The 16,854-nt window shown below is 38.0% G+C and overlaps 1 long non-coding RNA gene across 2 annotated transcripts in view; it reads right to left on the bottom strand.

Annotated features, from left to right (window-relative positions):
• Nucleotides 1-10,483: 10,483 nt before the first annotated feature.
• The window catches only part of LOC142075766 (uncharacterized), a 29,811-nt gene continuing 23,440 nt past the window's right edge, over nt 10,484-16,854 (bottom strand). For both annotated transcript variants that reach the window (XR_012671014.1, XR_012671015.1), the window contains one exon: nt 10,484-16,271. This is a non-coding gene — a long non-coding RNA (uncharacterized LOC142075766). The remainder of the gene's footprint in view (nt 16,272-16,854) is intronic.

The following is a 16,854-nucleotide window of genomic DNA, read 5'->3' on the forward strand; positions in this document are numbered from 1 at the left end:
CCTCATTACAATTAGGACCAAGCAAGAAAAAAGAAAACATCATTGACTCGATCTGCTAAAAAGTTTCCTTAGTAATTGTTTTTCTTTTGAAGAAATTAAAGGGAAGAGTGTGTACTTCTTTAAAAAAAAAAAATCTTGGCAATTTTTTCTATTTTACTATGCATCAGAAAATATTGAAGGCTGCTTGATTGTCTCATGATCCAAAACTATTCTGAAGACAAGAAACAAGTACACAAGATGGAAGTCCTGCTTTTTCTTTGTAGAAGCACTGAAATGGTATGCCTCAGAGCTGTTTTGGGTTACATCTGTACTTCATTTCAGCAGGACTTTTCTGAAGTACAACAGTCAGCTATGATTCTGCATATCTCACCATCACACTCCCTTCAGCATACAATCCACTTCTGACTTGCCCGTCTCAAACACACCACTGTAACCCCTTCCAAAAAACTGTTTAAAGAAACTGTGTCCAGTAAAGTCCCTAGTCTCTGCTCTGAACTCCCAGTAGCACATTTATCCATGCTGCATTAGCAGAAAAACTTGGGCCTCAATTCCTACCTCCCTGCCATCTATACCCCCTACACAATAGGGCAAAGCACAGCCAATTTAAACAACAAAGACACAGAAGAACTTCAAGTAGTAGATACCAAGGGACAGGCTTGCACCAGCATCCCAGTGACATAATGGTCATCACAGTCTGCATTCTACACAGCACACAGAGACTTTAGGTGAGCTCTTCTACCAGAAACACACACAGCAGCACAGCTGCTTCACACCACTTACATACACCCCAACACAGCCCAGCAGTGAGCCTGTCTTCTAAGCTGGAGAAGAATATAGGATCCATGCTTTACAGGTGTAAATTAAAGGTAGCAAGGAATGGTCTCTGGTCATTAAGACCAGCTAATGTGGAACAGACCATATCTACACTAGCAAACATTCTCAAAACAACCAACCTAGTTGGAAAAGGACCTACCATAAACACACAGCAGTCTGTCTACTCAGCCACACATCTCTTCAGCACCATGTGTGTCATGCTCTCCTCAATTTTTTATAAAAGCCACACATCAGTATACCCCACATGCATTTAATTATGTGTCCCATGCCAAGCCCTATCAAGATTTGTCACCTCTGTTGGGTACATAGCGCTAAATGCCACCTGTTGCTGCTGCTGCTATGTATCAAAAATTTAACTTTGTCAAGGCCTTATTGGTCCCAATTTTGTTGTCTGGGTAGCTGCCTTGTCTTCTCAAGCCTCCTTGGCTACGCTCTTTAATAGAAAGAAGACCTCCATACCTAGTCTGGAGATGAGGCCCTGCTGTGTGACATGGATGATTTCTAGCAGAAATTCTCCCTAGCTGGTGCTGTCAGCTATGCAAAAGTGGACAAGGGAGACTTATTTGAGGACCTGCTAACAGCCTCTCCCTCCCATAAATCACAATCCCTAGTGCTGGCTATTCCAGACCGTTAGACAGTGTCTCCATTTGTCAGATCCCAAAATACAGCTCCTCAATTATGAGTAAAGAACCTAATTTTCACTCAAGTTGAGGTTTCCAGGCCAGATTGTGCCACATGACATTAATGACAAAAGCAGAAGAAAGAACAGGCCTTCTCTCAGGTCCTATACCCAGGGCTGGCATTGTTCTTTGGAGGAGGGAACATCCTAATATCATGCCCCATGTGGGGGTCTGGGAGGGTCTCCCAGTTGAAGATCCCAAGCATCTCAAAATAGTGCAGGCACATGTGTTGAGCTGCACAAAAATAATTGTGGCAGACATTTTTATTTTTTAATCATATGTCAGTGCTGTGTATCGTGCCTCTGTTCAGTGCACGGAAGTGTCTGATCATCGGTCTTGGCAGAGGGGGCAAACCAATCTTGGCATAGGTAGTGATGGATGAAGCAGAGTGATCTGGCCTTTCTCACTCAGTTTCTTGCAGACTATAAAGAGGGTGGTCATGTCCTGGCCTCCTCAATACCAAGACACTGGTTTTTGCTGTTCAACTGTGAAAAATCAGCAGATTACTTCACAGCACTTTGTAAGAATGGTGTTTGTATAGCATGACGCCAAAGGTGCATCTGGCATGGCCTGTGGCATGGCACAAAGCCTGCTGGGATGATATTAAAGAGTCGTGCCAGAAGGAGCGTGCCAAAGTGGCACAGCCTTATCTATTCCAGTAATTGAGAGCGTTTTAACTTCCAAATCATACCCAGGGCGGGCACTGGGGAGGGCTTTGGTTGGCACAGGCCAAATTCATGCCAATAAACATTCTGATTGTTGTTAGCACAGATGAATGTGTGCCAGTGCTAGAAAACATTAATGGCACACTCAGAGTTGCTTGCATAGACACAACCATGACACACAAATAACTTAGGCCTACACCCATGCATCTTCTCCCGTTTCCTCATGTAATCTCAAAGCCCTCATGTTGCAGACTGCCTCTCCAGGTTCATATTTCTTTGGTTCATTTCACACCAAGATTCCAGAGGTTTTACAGTTAATGTTTATCTAATTACACTACTTGCCCAAATGCTTCTCTTTTTCATGGCTTTTGTACATTGATTTTTGCTGGTAGAGGCTCTGAGTTTGCAAGTCTCATTCTGAACTAATGATGCATTCTGATTTAGGAGATAACATTTCTATTTTTCCTCTCAATGTAGGAATGGATTTTTAAAAATTCAAGATGCAAATATATCTTTCTGTTCATTTTTGAGAAAGAGAAGAAGTCATAGGTGCAGATGGAAGGACTAGGTAATTGATTGTCTTTGCAAAGTACAGTAATGGCCTACAATTTGTCGCTTTAATGCACATTTACTTGCTTAGAAGTAGAAGAAAACCTAAGTCATCAAAACCAGTACTTTGCAATTACAAAAAAATGCATGATATGTAATTCATAAACTGATCAGGTTTCACCAGAAAGCTGACTAGAGGCTTGCTTCCACTATATTCCTCAGAATCAGAAGCCTTGTCAATCCTACTTCCAAAGGTTAGAAACTGTTGTCTGAGATTAATTAATGGCCAGTTTATATACTGCATTCTTAGAGATGCAATTCCAAGGTTTAAAATAATGAAAAGTCAGTACTTCTTATTTTCCTCCTGAAAAAACTCCAAAGGAACCAATACAATTTGTTTGCACACTGATTTATATACCACTCGGGTCAACAAAGTTGCAAGAACTGTTTTTTCAAGGAAAGGATTTCACCACTATTTCCAAGAATGGTACCTGAATCCAGATCAATTCTGTTTCGTATCTACAACTAATTTAATTAAAGCATGGTTTAGAGATCTTCTTGAACAGAACACACTGAAAATCTTAGTGCCTCTATGTTAAAGTAAATCAACATTATATATTCATATAGCTACACAGAGGTTATCAAAAAGTTCAAAGTGAATAGTGACATAGCTCTAAAACTATAAATAACAGCTGGACTTTTGAGATTAGTGACTGTGAATAAATCAATGGTAGACTAAAATACTAAAGGTCTTATTCTAAGGGGCAGAAAAGAATGTTTTACTGCCACTTGAATGCAATCTTTCCTTTAGTATGCACTCATTAGATTTGAGATCTTTTTATTATTCAAAAAAAAGCCATTTCAGCCACTTTTAAAGGTGTCTAAAATGCATAGATGGATTATAGACGATAATGAGTTTTTTCCCAAACCATTATAATCTACAGAGTATGTATCAAAAAACGACCTAAACCCTTATTTACCTAGTTGACCACAAACTCTGCAAATGAGTGTCATATCAGTTCATATTCCCCTAAAACTTTGCTCTGCTTTTTCAAACTGACCATTAATACAATGCTTTCCAAATGAAAGAAAACTCAGAAATAAGAAACCATGCCTACATTGTGCAATGCAGAAAGAAAACAGCCCATTATTTATAGGGTTTGTTTTGTTTCATTTTTTCAGTTCTTAGGCTGAAGTGTAAGAATGCCATTTCTGTCATGTGTTTACTCTTTTCACTTTTTTGAACTCCTGCACATTCAGAGTTACACAAGTCTTCCTTCAACAAGAAATGCAGATGCAGAAGGGCATGGCTTAGATCTTTGCAGCTCAGAATAGTAGAAATATGCAAAATGGGGAACAAAAATAACTACAGAATTGTTATGCAATAAAAAACTGGAGAGGAATAGCTCCTCAAGGCCTTTAGAGCTACTCAGAGCTGTCATTCTCATGCTTCTAGAGAATAACTTTAAGTGAGAACTCAAGGCTCGCAATGCACAAATTGAAACCATAGTCCAAAAATTTGTATCTTGTTCTCAGGTAAGAAAATAGCCCTACTTTTATTTTTTGTGCACTTCTTAACTATCCAACTAAATAGGCAGGGAACAGCTGGCTTTTCCGGGTCTACAAATAAGTAATATACAGAAAAGATACCAAATTCTAAACCAGAATTAATATAATAAGCTGCTCTCCAGTGAGTAAGCTTTGGACCTGGAGATTGTGGGTCACAGGATTGAAAGTACAGTGGAGAAGGCAAAACATTCATTTCTATACAGTCTCTAGAAGGTAAAAGCCTTCTCACATATACACCGGAGTATCTGTAGGCTTCAGGGACCAAACCACCCAGACTTCAGAGAATTCTGCATGGGATGGGGGCACAGGCTTTTTCCTTCTATTCAGACAGATCAAAGTTGATAGCAGAGGTATGTAGGAAGGCTTTTTGCAGCAGATACCATAACGCTGCTAAATTCTACTATGACTTTGTGACTTACATGCTGGAATTCTTCTATTCATTTTCTGTCCAGTAAAGATTTCCCAAAGTGGCAAGGAAGGAACAGCAAAGAGGATCAAGAAAAGTTCCTGTACATTACTTTCATCACTCTAAAATTGGGGGGGAAAAAAGGCAGAAGTATTGTGCTAAACACCAAATAAGCCCCATACTTGGAAGCAAGATCGATCTGCTTGCAGTTTATGCAAGTATTATGTGGAAACAGATGTGAAGAGATATGATCTAATCAGTTCAGGTCTTCCATTGTCTACATCCTATCCTAGCATCTACAAGGAAAAGGAAAGAGATGCCTGCAAACAGCTCTTAAAGACTAATACTGCCATCTGTGATACAAGGTACCCTTGCTGGTGGCTATGTTCCTTTCAACAACAGAAAATGAGGGCTATAGTTTATATTCTACAAAACAGACAGACATATTCTTTGAAAGCTATTGATTGTCCTGTCTTTTACAGCTACTTTAGTTACTTTTGATATTTAAATGTATCCTGAAAATTCTGGTAAGAAATTTTGTTAAAAAATGTATTCCAGAAAACTCATCAGATTAAATACATTCATCTTTCTTAAATGTCTTTCTACAACAGTACATAAGTTTGCTGAAGGATGAAAAATTCTGCTACATGTGACATACCTGTGAAATTCACTGTATTTATATTTATATTTTTATCATACAACATATTTAAAGATAATAACTGTAGGATAAAATTCATATACATGATTGTTTTTGTTAAAGTTTAGCTTTGTCTTCAGCATGAGCTGCTTCCAAAAATTTAATCATTTTGCAGATTATCAGAGTGGACTACAAATTTCTGACAAAGTTAAGAAAGCTGATTTATTTTGCTTAAATAACTTACCATGCAATAACTGTAGCTTCTTGGTACTGGCTGTTTGTAATGTTGCTCTTGGTAGTTTATTCTGTGTTACACAAAGGCAGAACAAAGGAATTCAATCTTTTAGTTGCCTGACATCCTTAATTTAAGCTTGCATGCCCTTGTTCCAAGCCCTGGGAAAAATAGCCTATTACAATTTCAGAACTTGTATCTTGTGCTTCCTTGAGAAATCCTTGTAATCATCTTCTCTCAGATGATTGCATGCTTACTTTTGCAATATATTTATATACACACACACATCGTTCCTCAAGTCCTTGTTTGGTTACCCTTTGTTATTTTTCCACATTTCTGTAATGCTTTCACTTTGGTTACCCTTTGTTATTTTTCCACATTTCTATAATGCTTTCACTTTTATTAAAGTACAACCAAACCATACCCAACTCCAGATGCAGCTTCATGAGACTAATGTTCCCATGTTATGTTTTACACAGCTATCTAAGCAGCCTAGAATTTTGTTTGCTTTTCACAGGTATTTGATGAAATTCTACTGTCACCCTCAGATCCTCCTCTCGTTTAACTTTTGCACCATAATCAGAGAGTCCGTATTTTCTCTTTTTCCTTGTCTTTATCCATAGTTCTATCTAACTGTTCTTTCCTTTAAATTGCACTTCTTAACTTATCTACACTCATAAAGACAAGGACCTATAGTGCCATCTTGGACTATACTGAGTCATTGCAAGCAGCTTGCGTTACCTACTACCATGCTTTGCTCCTATTTGTTTGCAGACACAAACAGTACAGGAAGAAAAGCAAAAATTTAAAAACATGTCTTATGATCAGTGGAAAAATATCCCCAGAGAAAAAGCTTCCAGTTTCAAGTTAAGTTTGAGACCTAGATTGATTATTCTTCTTCTAACATACTTAGCAACTGTATGGCAAAAAGCTTAGTGACTCATGTTTTTTCAGTAACAGCAGTCTTCCACTAGAGTATTTGCTCTTTATTTTTTAACACAAACCTACTTGAAATGTGCCAGAATCATTCACAATAATGTAATGAAAAACACAGGGAATTGCAAAAACATACAAGGATCTACAACATGGCCCTGTCCATAAATTTTGGGAATTACTGGTAACAGTTCAAAGCAGTCTCAAGATCCAGACAACTTCACACTTGATCTTGTGCCTCTGCGTATTTTCACAGCTTTTGGTCCACTGTCTCCAAGGCCACCAGTCAAGTTTCTTTAAAGGAACACAGAAGTAGACCTACCCTCTTCACAGGTATTCCCACACAGGAATCCTATGTTAATCAGCAGACCATCTATATCTTACTGTTTACCTGGACTGCTTTCTTAATCCCCTGCTTAATAATCTTCCTTTCCACACCAGTCTTTCCATAGCCTTTACATCTACAGCCTCAGTCTTCACTCCCTATTTTGCTTGGGCTGCAATCATTTGTAACATCTGCTAACAGGCTAACAAGGCCAATCACAAATGGTTTTCATAAATGCACAAGCCTGTCACAAGGTCTACATTTATAACTGTAACTTTCATACATGTTACCACACAGTATCGCTATGATGATGCACCTGAAAGTGGAACTTACTGTCTCAGAGATCTGGAATGAATATTAAGCCTCTTCCCCCCTGCCAAGAGTAAAGAACTGATCATTCTAATTAAAACAAAGCTACACATCTATAAATAATGAACACGAACACTAGTACAAATATATCCATTATTTTCTCTCATAGCTCTCTAGGGAAAGTGCAATTTAACAAGAACTGTATTCCCTTCTATTTAATCATCAGGTTTTATAATTCCATAGGACTGGAATATTTCACAAGAAATTTCAGTCAGCTCTACTTTCCTTGCCTCAGGCGGCAATAGCATTTCAAAATTTGTTAGTTATTGTACTAGTTTACATGTGTAAATGCAGATTACCAGTGATCCTCTCAGAATAATTCTGTCTAGAAAAGTTCTACTCCTAGTTCTCAGTTCTGCACTTGCTACCATGTCTGTTACTTCTGTCTTCACTTTGTCTAAAAGAAAAAAAATCCTCTAAGATGCAATACTGCAATTAAGATGAAAGATAAATATTCATCCCCATTCATATGAATGTGAGAAATCATAACTGTCCATAAAGAAGATAGCTGAAGTAAACTTCAGTTTTCAATGACTGATTGACATGAAGATACAAAAACACATTGCATAAAACCATGAAAGTCACATAAAAATGAGTTGGTTTATTACACTATCGCAAACTTCAATGTTCCTTTCATATTCTAGATATCTGCCACTGTTCAAGAAACAGAATAGAGCTCATAATGTTCTTGTTGCAGTTTACAAGGAGAGGTGGAAGAAAGATAGAGACACTTGTATCTTCATTTCTTTCATTTCCAAAATACTTTTTAGCAACTAAGATGCATATTACTCTGCAACAGTACTTTAGTTTTCCTCATCTCTGACTACAATCCCCTTTCTAAACTTCTTACTCCTGTACATAGGACTATGTCATCCTTTCAGATATTTCATCTTTCAATGAATTTTAAAATAGGGACTATATTTGAAAAAAAGAGCCCAAGATACACACAACGTATTAGGCAAACTATATAAAAATCCATTTGCAAGTGTTAGTGTTATTCCTGTAAACACCAATGAAGATGCAAAACTTCTCTGCATTTTTTACACCTACACTCCTATCTCACTTTTTAAATTAAACCCCACTCTTTACAGTGAGGAAAAGCTGCAGCTGCACCAGCTACAGACAGTGTGTTCAATCCATAGATTATTTTTTTTCCTCCTCTCCATAAGCATCTCTGCTTCCGTAACTGAAATCTAGGTCTTTAACTTTGCTGTTGGACTTAAGTTTTTCTTCTTTTTGATAGATTAGTAGAGAAGGTTTTCTGAGGTTTGGGGTGAATTTCTGGTGTATTTGTTCAAGTAAGGAATAATAGCAGTGGTTAAAAATGCCAGACATAGTACTAGCAGATGCTACACAAGCTTCCCTGAAGAGCTCTGCAAATGCATTTCAGTCCTGACCTATAACACCCCTGCTATTCTTGATCTGGACCTCTCCTGTGCAGGGACTGACAGAAGTTATCTGGTATTGTAGTTCTGTGATTTGGACAGATAGCCACTAAGGACTAAATAAATACCCCAAAAGTCATCTTCACTTGTTTGCTAAGCTAGTTGTATTATCAGATCTAGATTATGCAAAAGTTAATAGGCATTGTTATGTGTCAGTAAATATGAAATTGTTTTTCAGCATCTGGACAGTGGTTAAATGGTAAAAACAACTGACTTTAAAGGTTATTCACAAACACACAGAAAAAAACCCGAAACCCATACCCTTCCCCCAGAAGGAACAGTGTTTGGAATTAAGGCATACAAAAGCAGTATTTTTTCCTACAACTATATTGTATCTTTACATTCTGCACACAAAATCCCCATGGTCAGTGCTTACAACTGACCCATCCCAAGGAGTCACTGGTGTACCAGTGCTATTTACTCAATGTGCAAATTATAAAATGTTTCAGATTATTTCCCAGTAACAGTAAAAAAAAAGTTTGAAGTGTTAGAAGCCATCATAAAGGATGTTTAATGAGAAAGCTAAAAAAATATTGTCAGGAGTGCTAGTTTGAAGTGAGCTGGATGGCCAAGCAGTTCCTGTCCATTGTCTGTGAGACTGTGGAATACATCAGGAAGAGAACAGAAAATACGTAGAAACAGACCACCAGCAGATCTTCACTACTATAAGCTGCCATAGATCTCTTGATGTCAGAGCTATGACAGTTTACATCTGCCGAGGATTTGCCCCTAGTGCAGTAAGCAAACTATAGTGCAAGTCAGGGGAAAAAAGATGGATCCCCAGATGCTTATTATGTAAGTGCATGTTTACATTATTTCTTGAAATGCAAGTTAAGCACATCTAACCTTTTGTTTCTGTTATCTTCGTAATATGGCACAGTTTTGCATCTTAAGATATAAAATTTTAATAATGATTTAGTAGGTTTCAAAATCCTTAATGAACATGTTGCCCTTTTTCTTGTGAATAATATTCTATTCCCACATTCAAGATATGAATATTACATTTCTTTAGATATTATCTTAATGACTACCTTATAAACCTTTGAAAATACAGTATTTGCCAGCAAAATAGCAACATACTTAAATTTGTGTGAACAGTGTCACTACAACACAAATTATCATTTTAAGTACACTTGTTTCAAAACAAAGTAGAAATTATTAAAGAGGTATTTATAGCTAATACCTGTATGATGAAATACAGGATGCCACCATGGGCAATAGAAGAGATACTAAATTTGAGTTATCAGTTATTCTAAAATATAACAGCAAAGTCAATCAGTAACTAGTGTCCTTGGTTAATCAATACAAATAGAGCACTGTAGTGAAACCTTATGCTGAAGACATACTTTTACCTCTGTGTCAAGATGCAGCTGAATGCATTGTAATTCCTAACAAATATATGCAACATATTTTTAAATTTTTTTCTTAATCCTGTAATCTTTAAATATCCAAAACTCTCTCTGAGATGACAAGAAATGTATAAAGAAGATTTTTGTACCTGTAACACTTCAGTAGAATTAATGACAAATATGAAAATTTTTCAAAACTATTTGAACTCTATTTGCATCCTATCAATTGCATGCTAATATGAAAACTTTTACTCTATTTTTTTGATAGTATAGATACAATCCAATATTTCAGGAAGTTACTTGGAAAATATATCTCATGGAGTAAATCTTTTTTCTGAATTACAAAGAACGATGTTCACAGAAAACATGGTAACATTAAAAAAAGAGAATAAATGTGTTTCCGCACTGAGAATGTTAACTCATTTCCCGTAGTTTGAGCCCTAGACAAATTCAGACAGCCTGACAGTATTTTTATTCCATTCTGATTACAATTCTTGTCATAAAAAGCATATCAATATTTAAATGCTTAACAAAAATCTCTGAAATCTAGAAATATAGCCCTTCATAATAGATTCTGATATCTACCCATGTGTAGAAAGACAATAAAGTACAGACAGCCATTTAAAACTGATAATTCTTTAAAAGCCCTTAAAGGAAGTGATGGTGGCCTGACCTTGGCTGGCAGCCGGATACCTACCCAGCCATTCTTGCAGTCCTCCTCCTCAACAGGGTGGTGGGAGAAAATAAGATGGAAAAGTATATGGGTCAAGATAAAGATGGGGAGATCACACACCAATTACTATCTTAGGCAAAACAGACTCAATTTAGGGAAAATTATTTTATTGCTACTTATAATAGAGTTAGCTGTGAGAAACAAAAACTGAAAGCTAAAACACCTTCTCCCCAACCCCCTTTTTCTCAGGCTTATGGTTGTGACACTTCACTAGTAATAATGGCAAATAGGGAAAGTTTTCAAAACTATTTGAACTCTACCTGTGTCTTGTCAATAACATGCTAATACAAACACTCCTTCACTCCTTCGTTCCCAACTCCTCTAGGAATGGGGGTTGCGGTCAGCCCACAACAGATCCTCTCTGCTGCTTCTTCCTCCTCACATTTCTCTCGTCCCCCAGCATGGATAGGATAAATGTGCTCCTGCATGGGGTCCTCTCCACAGGCCACAGTTCCTGTCAGGAGAACCTGCTCCAGCATGGGCTCTCCACAGGCTGCAGCTTCCTTCAGGGCACCTCCACCTGCTCCAGCATGGGGTCTTACAAATGCAGCAGTATGGCTATCTGCTCCGACGTGTTCCTCCACGGGCTGCAGGGAAACACCTGCTCCAGTGCCCAGAGCACCTCCTCCCCTCCTCCTTCTCTCACCTTGGTGTCTGTAGGACTGTTTCTCTCACATTTTTTCTCACTCCTCCCTCTTACACTGGGCTGCACAGCGTTTTTTACCCTTTCTTAAAATATGTTTCCACAGAGGTGCACCATCTTGGCTGAGCGGCTCAGCTGTGCCCTGCAGTGGGTCCGTTGGAGCCGGCTGGAACCGGCTGGGACCCACATAGGGCAGTCCCAGCTTCTCTTCACAGAGGCCGCCCTGCAGCCACCCCATTGCCACTACCGAAACCTACAAACATACACCTATACAGAAGTGAAAAAGCTAAGAAGATAGCATTTCCTCTGATCTCACGCTAAATAACAAAAAAAAAAAACCAACCCTGAAAGAAACAAGAGAGTATTCAACCTTCTGACAACCCCTCCATCAACAAGCACACTTAACCAAAGCCTATCGTATGATATTTTCACATGTAGTAGAGATTCAAAACAAAAAGGGACTTTAAGCCTATTTAGCTTTTGGGACTACCTCCTAGCTTAACCTTGAAAGTTTTTTGCATTTTTCTCAGTTTGCTTTGTTCTCAGGTATTTACTCCATTTTAGCTATAGCCCTTTCATATCTTCCACTTCACCTTTGCAATCCATAAAGCATGAGCACCAACTCACCTCTGGATGGATTACACAGATGTTAAAAGTTGTGAAGAAAAAGAATTACAGTTAGCCAATTATATCCATTAAGCTGCAAAAATGAATACTACTACTGTTCAAGAAACACTTGTTGCATATGAGGTAGCTACTTCGCATACAATACCCAACAACATTTACTGTATCAGTTTCCCTAGCCTCCAGGTGACAGTCTTGAGAAGTGTATTCATTTCGACTTGAACTCTTTATGGATGGCAAAGTGGATTGGAATTGTAAAACCACCAGTTTCCCCCAATCCTTTGCCCGGAGGTTTGTTACACACGGTAAGAGCAGTCAAGAGCATTGTTTCCACCAAAGCCATTAAAGAGGCAAGAATTAGGAACTATAAAGCATGACACAAATATGAAATCAATAATAGGAATACATAACATGCCACCTAAATATAAATGAATTTTACTCCTGACACCCGTTAAACCAAAGAAAACACCGAAGTACAAATTTACCATAGAGGTGAATTCACCCTATTTTTCACTCAGTTTGTTACACAAATTTATGACAAACATTATCTTACTGAATTGATTATACGGTTTACATCACTCTTCAAGATGACACAGGACCTTTATTATCTCTACGTGGGATTTCCATTCTAAATAGTTTAAAGTTAGAAATAGCACACTGCAATCATTACATTTAGATGAGTGTCCTGTAAGACGTATCTTTTGCTATTGTTATTGATTTAGGATGTTCTGAACCACAAACTCAGTCATTCAGAAGGCTATGAAGAATTAGAAAATCATCGGTTAGGTAACTGGCAAAAGAATATGTTTCCCTGTCTAGCAGAAGCACTTATGCACATATTTAGTTTTAAATATATGACTTATTTCTAAATTACTTCTCAAATTTATACTTAATTCCACTGATTTTCATTATTTATCTAGAATGAAGTGTGCTACGTTATCTGTGTACATATTAATTCAATCTGATACTGCGTCCCACTTCGCTAAAAGCTAAGTTCATGCGAACTCTGCTTTTAGATTTCCTGACCTCAAAGAAAGAAACTGTTGGTTCACAATCGCAGGTCTCCAGTTAAGAAAAGACTTCTTAGCAGCTTTGTGATACAGCATCCCTGAAACTGGTTTGCTTCTCCTTTTGTAACTTATTTTCAAAGGTACAAAAGAACACCTGATACAGAATGCTGAAATCTCACTTGTGTTTTGACTGAAAAAGAAAGCAAAACTCATGAGAACAAGAAGCATCCAGTTTATTAAAGTCAAAACATTAGAAGTTACCTGCTCGCACATCTGAAAAGTAAGTAAATAAGTATTTGCTTTCAAAGTTGAATCTTAGCCTTTGTGAGATATGCTGTAGCAAATGCCAGAGATGAATCATCCACACAAACTGTACAGAATACGTACAGTTTGAGAAGCAGCAGTGAAAAATTTCCTGTGTGTCCAAATTCTGATCTAGACAGAGCAAGATCTCGTTATTTTGAGACTCATGACTTTGATGAAAGTGTATCAACATGAAGAAAACGGCAACATGTTAAATAACATCATGGAATACAGGTGATTGGGTCTTTTAGATGCAGGATGTTTACTGAACAATATATTGCTAATGTTCACATAAATTTAAAGAAATGATGGGAACCAATCTACAAAAGTCTAATTTACAACAATAATTTAATAAACAAAGACCAAAAAAGAGCATACCGAAGCTTAGATTATTGATCACTAGTATTGTTGTTTACTAGCCATCTGACAGCTTACTTTAAATGCGCATGTGGCCCAACCTGTTCTGTGATACAACTCAAAAATTTAAATGAAAAAGAAAAAAAACCCAAACATCTTCGCTCTTGGTAAAGCCACTAGACATCTCAGAATTCTGAGACGAAAGAACTAAAAGGCCAAATGAATTGACTACACAAAGATGCTCGCCTTAAAATAAACAGCAAAGCAAGAAATCTGTTTGAAGACTTACATCTTCCAAACTAAAACAGAAAACTCACATGCCTTAGTATCCATGTAAGAAAAGCCATAGAAAGGATACTGCAAGCAGTGCCTGCAGCCAAACAGAATGCCAAATGTTTTAACCCCCATCACTTCAACTCCTCATGTCAAGCCTTCCCTGGATTTTAGTGCTATGCGAGTGATTTGCAGGAATTCTTTAGTCAGTCTAATGGGCAGTGTAAGAAAACGTTGATTTAATAATACTGAGAAAGGACAGCATCTGGAGGCATTAGCAGCAATAGTCTGAATATGACCTTATTAATTTTATCTCCTTATACACTCATCTGAAATACAGATTATTTGATTACATTTATTATCTCATAATGAAACACAACTACTTATAAGTTTATCAGACACTGCCAACTCCTTATGAATGACCTTTGTCCCAAGACTCTTCCAAAATTAGAAATTAGCTATGGCAGAAATAGCAGTCTTGGCATAAATTTCTACGAAGTACTAGAAAAGTGTGTTCTAAAGATCTGTGCCTGTATTTCCAGTCAAATTTTGTACTGCTGGTGACTTAAACAAACATACAGATAACAAAGCAACAGATGAAGGTAACACGGTTGAAGTAATTTATCTCAAAAGACAAATAGCAAACACTGCATTGCTTATTCTATTTCAGTGAGGATTTGTCTTGAAAATCACCTTCTTTTTTCCTTACTCAGGTTGTTGGTGCAGCTGGAAACTCAGATGAAAAATTAACTAACAAACAGTCCCCAAGACACATTTGTTCAAAACCTGCTTCATCTTCAATGGACACCTGAGGAGAAACTAGTTAAAAGCTTGACAGATTCAACACATGGCAAAGCATCTTTTGTTGGCAGTGCTTTAAATTGCTATGAGGGAAGGTGTATCAGTGAATCAGAGGTCAGCAGAGGGAAAAAAAAAGCTACTATTAGCTCCATGTTAGAAAAAAGCATAAGATACTGAATCTCAAAAGTTCAGAAAACCACCAAATTTTCCAAATTAATTAAAAAAAAATCTTAAGTACATTGTAGGTATCTGTGGAAACATATATATTCTAAGAATTATTTTACATGTAGTAATAGTTTCACATCAGATAAAAGGGCAGATTTTCCAATTCATACTCTCTGACCTTCGGAAGAGTCAAACTTGGAACAGCATTCCAGAACAATCATCCTATAGATGCAGAAGAATAAATAAGCCTATTTTTAAAATACAGTTTGATAAGCTGATGAACAGGATTGTACGATGTACTCAGATATGATAGCAGAGGTCTGTACCTGATGACCCAAAGAGTTCTTTTCAGTCCTGTTTCCTACATTCCAGTGACATACATCATTGCAAGAAACGTCCAGGACTATTCAAATACAAATGGATTGGATTTAATGAAGTATGGATTAGAGACCTGAACAAAAAGTGTATGTTTGTGTCCTGGTTTTGGCTGGGATAGAGTTAATTTTCTTCCCAGTAGCTGGTATAGTGCTATGGTTTGGATTTAGTATGAGAATAATGTTGATAACACATTGATGTTTTAGTTGTTGCTAGGTAGTGCTTACACAGAGTCAAGGACTTCTCAGCTTCCCATGCTCTGCCAGGTGCACAAGAAGCTGGGAGGGAGCATAGCCAGGACAGTTAACTCAACTGGCCACTGAGGTGTTCCATACCATATGACGTCATGCTCAGCACATAAGGCTGGGGGAAGAAGAAGGAAGGCGGGGACATTTGGAGTGATGGCATTTGTCTTCCCAAGTAACTGTTACACGTGATGGAGCCCTGCTTTCCTGTAGGTGGCTGAACACCTGCCTGCCGATGGGAAGTAGTGAATGAATTCCTTGTTTTGTTTTGCTTTGCTTGCGTGCGCGGCTTTTGCTTTACCTATTCCAAGCAGGTACATCTCAAAGTGCCTGTGGCCGAGATTATGTCTATGCCGCAGCAGGAGTACCAACCACTTCATATGCTGTCAATATCTCCTTCTCAGTTGGAGTGCAGCAGGCCTCGGATCCTCTCCGTGGTCACACAGGTAAAACCACAGGGTGCCCCGAGGTGTGTACCTTCTATATCCTCTCTCTTGAGCAGAAAAACGCTGACTCCTAATGGCTGAGATACTGGTCCATACAGGTGGAGAATAGGACATATCCTCTTCCAGTCCTGGACCTTCCAAGACAGTTTCTCCACAGCCGAGACAAGGGAGGAGGAGACAGTTTCTTCGAAATCCCAGAGTCTGCCAACCATGTCATCCACCGTTGGCGCTTTTTCCTCTTTCCAGGACAGCACTGCCAACTAATTGGCATGCGACCCATGTGGCAGAAGTTGGTATCTGCAACTGTAACAGAAAAAAAAAATCACATCAATAGGATTGCCTGAATGACTATTACAATAGTAATAGCCTCTCCAATATTTGTTGTTCCTTCTTGATCTTAGTCCAGGTCATAAGCAAGTCTTCTCAAGCTGAACATCAAGTCAGGGGTTTTTCCTACTATCAAGATCTTCTGTATTTGAAACCATCAGTCACAATCTGGCTTCACTATAAATCAGAGGTTACTGGCTTTAGGATACCAACAACCTTAGAACTGGCTTGGACTGAAGATGTGCTTAAATACTTGGCCGATATATAATGATAATAAATAATAAAAAAGCTTAAGTAGGAATATTATGAAAGGGCCTGTGAGTATGGGGCACTTAATTTCCTTTTCACTTCCCAGTATTTCTTCCATAACCCACTTCAGAAAGGGAATAGACAAAGATTATAGCATAAAATTCTCAGTATATTAAATAATTAAATATACAGTATCAGGTCAAACACATTCTAGAATGTATGAAAAACATTCTTGTACAGATGTTCCGAATTCTGCCTTTCCTCCCATGGGATATTGCCACGTCACCCACCCCGCAAGGTGGAATGAGTG

The sequence above is a fragment of the Calonectris borealis genome, chromosome Z (assembly GCF_964195595.1).
Source record: "Calonectris borealis chromosome Z, bCalBor7.hap1.2, whole genome shotgun sequence".
NCBI classification, from domain to species: domain Eukaryota; kingdom Metazoa; phylum Chordata; class Aves; order Procellariiformes; family Procellariidae; genus Calonectris; species Calonectris borealis.